We start from the raw sequence: 6099 nt of genomic DNA on the forward strand, positions 1-6099 counted from the left end.
TAGTATGATAAAGAGCAAACCATTTCACTTTGGTACTGTCAAAGACAAGATTCATAATCGTTTCCACACAATGCCTACTATAACATATCATTTCTACAATTTATATTGAGCAATATAAGCCATAGAAACTAGAAAACAAGCAAACTATGCATTGAAAACAGAATCTGTCAAAAACAGAACAGTCTGTAGTAATCTGTACTCAAACCATACTTCTACTACTCCAAAAATTCTTGAAAATTAGGACAACCTGATAAATTTGTCTATTAAGCTTATGCAAAAGAATCACCATTTTATCACGCTTATGTTAAAAATGAGAATTGTTTTCCTGAGCGCAAAAGTTTCTGTTTCAGCTTAAAAACAAGGCATAGGGTCCGTACTTTCGCTAGTGCAATCTCCCAATAGTGCTAACATAGTTGGATCATATGATTATCCCTCAAAGTACAGCAAAGAATCACTCCTGAGTTCCTATTAGCGGAGAACAAAAGGTAGGAATTGTTTGTAGGGTGTGAAGCCACCTCAAAGCTATTCTTTTTGATCGATCTATTCAAGAGTTCGTACTAAAATAACACAAAGCTATTGTTTCTGTTTGATCTATCCTAGAGTTCGTACTAGAATAACACCAAAGCATATTCATATTCATAATACTCAATGCACACAAAGAACTATAAAGAGACCCCGAAGTTTCCGTCGGAGAAAAACGTGCATGAGCCCCTATGCATAGATTACCTCAATATCACCGCGGGAATCCGCCAGTTGAATGCCATAACATATATCAAGTGAATTAATAAGATACCCCAATTGTCACCTCAAGTATTCATACCGCAAGACATATATCATGTGTTCTCATCTCTGAATATTCAATCCGACAAGACAAAACTTGAAAGGGTAAAGATTCAATTCATCACAACAAGAGTATAGAGGGGAGAAACAACATATGATCCGACTATATTAACAAAGCCCATGATATAGATCACGAGAGAGAGGGAGATTAAACATATAGCTACTGGTACAAACCCTCAGCCCCGAGGGTGGACTACTCCCTCCTCATCATGGTGGTCGCCGGGATGATGAAGATGGCCACCGGAGATGATTCCCCCCTCCAGCAGGGTGCCGGAACGGGTCTAGATTGGTTTTCGGTGGCTACAGAGCCCTGTGGCAGCGGAACTTCTGATCTAGGTTAACCCCAAAGGGTTTCAGAATATTTGGGAATTTATAGTGCAAAGAAGGGGTATGGGAGGCCACCGAGGTGGGCACAACCCACCTGGGCACGCCAGGGGGGCCTGGAGCGCCCTGGTGGGTTGTGCCCCCCTCGGGGCACCCCCCAGGTGTTGCTCTGGCCCATCGGGAGTCTTCTGGCCCATAAAAATCCACAAAAAGTTTCGCGGTGTTTGGACTCCATTTGATATTGCTGCGATGTAAAAAACAAGCAAAAAACAACAATTGACACTGGGCACTGGGTCAAATAGGTTAGTCCCAAAAAATGATATAAAGTTGCTATAAAATGATTGTAAAACATCCAAGAATGATAATATATTGGCATGAATATTTCATAAATTTTAGATACGTTGGAGACGTATCAATGCATAGCCAGGAAGCTACATCAATCAAAGCACCCACCCAAGAATATTATATCTACTTCAAGGCCTTTGGAGCTCCTTCATGTGGATCTTTTTGGGCCTCCTTCATGGGATAGTCTTGGTGGGAAAAAGTATGGACTTGTCATTGTTTATGATTACTCAAGATATACATGGGTGTTTTTCCTCAAGTCCAAGGACGAGACGAAGATCACCTTCATTGACTTTGCCAAGCAAGCACAACGCAAGTTTGACAAAGAAATCTTGGCAATAAGAAGTGATAATGGCTCCGAGTTCAAGAACTACACCTTTGAATAATTTCTTAGTGATGAACGGATTGAGCATCAATATTCCACGCCATACACTCCTTAACAAAATGGTGTAGCCGAAAGGAAGAACCGTACACTTGTGGAAATGGAAAGGTCCATGTTGGATGAATGCAAGTCACCACATAGTTTTTGGGCCGAGGCTGTCAACACCACATGCCATGCATAAAACCGGCTCTTCCTCCGCACAATATTGTAGAAGACTCCATATGAACTCCTAACCGGGAACAAGCCAAATGTCAAGCACTTTCGTGTATTTGGGTGCAAATGTTTCATCCTCAACAAGAGAGAACGGTTAGGAAAATTTCGATCCAAAACAATTGAGGGCATATTTGTTGGTTATGGATCAAACTCTCACGCCTATACAGTCTACACAAATCCAATGAATGTTTTGTAGAAACTTGTGACGTGGTGTTTGATGAATTTAATGGCTCCCATGGGGGGCAAGTTCATCTAAGTGATGTAGGGGAAGAAGATCATTCTCAAGATATTTTGACCGTGGGTGTTGGTGCTCTTCTTCCAATGGAACAAGAACCTCATGATGATGATGAAGAAGATGGAAGTTTCACACATCATCAAGCCATTTCAACACCCATACCACCACAAGCTCCTATTGCTCAAATGATGCTCATTTTTCAAGTACAAGAAGAAGATCAGGTCCCTCACCATGATCATCTTCAAGAACAAGTTCATGACCAAGAGCAAGAACAAGAAAGTGCAATCATTGATGATGAACCTCAACAAATGCAATATGAAGAGGAAGCTCTTCCACCACACATTAATGATCCATATGTTGATGATGTGGATGATGGAAATGAAGTCGAACCTCGTGAAACCCTAACCTCCATCATGCCCCGAGTGGCCGATCGTGTTGATGTTGACCAAATTCTTACAAGCATATCGGAAGGTAGAGTCACTCTTAAACAATTGACAAACTTTTGTGCTCACTTTTCGTTTGTCTCTATAGTGTTGAGCCAGTCAAGGTACAAGATGCATTGATGGACAATGATTGGCTCGTTGCTATGACGGAAGAGTTGAACAGTTTTGAATGCAACAAAGTGTGGTCATTAGTCAAGAGACCAACTAAGCAACACAATGTCATTGGAACAAAATGGTTTTCAAGAACAATCAAGATGAGAATGGCGTAATCATCCGCAACAAGGCAAGATTAGTGGCATAAGGGTACTCACAAGTTGAAGGTTTGGACTTTGATGAGACCTTTGCTCCCGTTGCCCGTCTTGAATCTATTCGCATTTACTTGCCTATGATGCTTTCAATGGTTTTACATTACATCAAATGGATGTGAAGAGTGCTTTCCTTAACGGTCCTCTACAAGAAGAAGTATATGTATCACAACCACCTAGTTTCGTTGATCCCGATCACAAAGACTATGTGTATAAACTTCACAAGGCTTTGTATGGCCTCAAACAAGCACCTCGTGCTTGGTGTGATCATATTAAGAAGTTTCTACTCGATGATGGTTTTGTGAGAGGGGTGATCAATCCCACTCTTTTTACTAAGAGGGAAAAGGGTGATTTGATCTTATGCCAAATCTATGTAGACGACATCATTTTTGGTTCTCCTAACATTCATTTGTGCAAGAAGTTTGCGGCCTCCATGACCAAGACCTTTGAGATGTCACTCAATGCGTACTTGAAGTTCTTTCTCGGATTTCAAATACAACAATTTCAAGAAGGAATTTTCTTATCTCAAACAAAATATCTCAAGGATATTCTAGAGAAGTTTGACATGACAAATGTTAGCCCATGTAAGACACCCATGCCTACAAAACTTGTTCTCACTAAAGACACCAACGGTATTCCTTTTGACCCGTCTATTTACCGTTCTATGATTGGTTCATTGCTTTATCTTTGTGCATCTAGACCAGACATCATGTTAAGTGTAGGCATATGTGCAAGATTTCAAGCTTCCCCTAGGGAAAGTCATCATAAGGTGGTTAAGCATATTCTTAGATACCTTGTTCACACCCCAAAGTTGGGTCTATGGTACCCCAAGGATGCCAAGTTTGATCTCATTGGGTACACGAATGCGGATTGGGCCGGAGACAAAGTGGGAAGGAAGTCTACCTCCAGTGCATGTCAATTTCTTGGACACTCCTTGGTAAGTTGGTCCTCGACGAAGCAGAATTGTGTTTCTCTATCCACCTCCAAAGCCGAGTACATTGCAACCGCAAGTTCTGCAACTCAATTACTATGGATGAGGCAAAATTGAAAGGGTTATGGTATTGATGTCGCTTGAAGCTACGTCGGTATTTCCCCAAAGAGGAAGGGATGATGCAACACTGCGGCGGTAGGTATTTCCCTCAGATATGAAACCAAGGTTATCGAACCAGTAGGAGAACCAAGCAACACAACGTAAACAACACCTGCACACAAATAACAAATACTCGCAACCCGACGTGTAAAAGGGGTTGTCAATCCCTTTCGGGTAACGATGCCAGAAATTGGAAAACGAACGCGAGAGAGTTGTAAATATTGATAGATCGAACGCCAAATAAAATAAATTGCAGCAAGGTATTTTTGTATTTTTGGTTTAGTAGATCTGGAAATAAAAGGCAAATAAAATAGATCACGAAGGCAAATAATATGAGAAAGAGACCCGGGGGTCGTAGGTTTCACTAGTGGCTTCTCTCGAGAAAAATAGCAAATGGTGGGTAAACAAAATACTGTTGGGCAATTGATAGAACTTCAAATACTCATGATGATATCCAGGCAATGATCATTATATAGGCATCACGTCCAAGATTAGTAGACCGACTCCTGCCTGCATCTACTACTATTACTCCACACATCGACCGCTATCCAGCATGCATCTAGTGTATTAAGTTCATGGAGAATAGAGTAATGCAAAAAGAACGATGACATGATGTAGACAAGATCTATCTATGTAGAGATAGACCCCATCGTTTTATCCTTAATAGGAATGATACATACGTGTCGGTTCCCCTTCTATCACTGGGATCAAGCACTGTAAGATCGAACCCACTACAAAGCACCTCTTCCCATTGCAAGATAAATAGATCAAGTTGGCCAAACAAAACCCAAATACCGGAAATTGGAACTTAATATTGCCTTCTTTCAAATCAATCACAGCACCAATAGTGCATAAAAACAGTCTACCAAGAATAATTGGACAAGACGGATTGCAATCAATACCAAGAACAGTAAAATCTATGGGCACATAATTCCTATTTTCAAGAATAAGAACATCATTAATTCTTCCCATAGACTTTTTAATAGTAGAATCCGCCAAGTGCAAATTCAAAGAACATGATTCAATATCGGTAAGACCAAGCACATCACATAAAGATTTCGAAATTGTAGAAACACTAGCACCCAAGTCACACAAAGCAAAACACTCATAATTTTTAATCTTGACTTTGATAGTAGGTTCTCATTCACCATGCAATTTTCTAGGAATTGAAACTTCTAATTCCAACTTTTCTTCTAAAGCTTTCATCATAGCATCAACAATATGTTTAGTAAAAGATTTATTTTGTTCATAAGCATGGGGTGAGTTTATCATGGATTGCAACAAATAAATACAACCAATCAAATAGAAACTATCATAATTAAAGTCTTTGTAATCCAAAAGAGTGGGCACATCACTAGTTAAAGTCTTGACCTCTTCAAACCCACTTTTATCAATTTTATCAACAAAATTTTCACCCTACGAATCATCGGGACACCTTCTAACTAAAGTTGACTCTTCTCCAGTCCCTTTTTCATCAATTTTAACTTTACTAAACAAGGAATCGATAGAAGAAACACCAATCATTTTAAGATCTTCATCACTTTTACGAAAGTAATCACTAGAAAACGTTTTTCTAAAAAATCTCTTTTAGCTCTAAGCATAGCGGTTCTTTTCTTACTTTCATCCATAGAAACATAGAGAGATTTAATTGATTCTTCTACCTTAGGCACAAAAATTTTCATCTTGAGACTTTCCACATCATGAGAGATTCTATCAACACTTCTAGACAAATCATCAATCTTACTCAACTTTTCTTCTATGGTAGTGTTGAAAACTTTTTGCATGTTGATAAATTCCTTAATATTATTCTCAAGATCAGAGGTGTTCCTATTATTATTATAATAAGGATTTCCATAGGAATTACCATATTTATTAGAGGAATTACTAGGAAAAGGCCCAGGATTAAAATTACCTCTATAAGCATT

The sequence above is a fragment of the Triticum urartu genome, chromosome 7 (genome assembly GCF_003073215.2).
Source record: "Triticum urartu cultivar G1812 chromosome 7, Tu2.1, whole genome shotgun sequence".
In the NCBI taxonomy this organism is placed as follows: domain Eukaryota; kingdom Viridiplantae; phylum Streptophyta; class Magnoliopsida; order Poales; family Poaceae; genus Triticum; species Triticum urartu.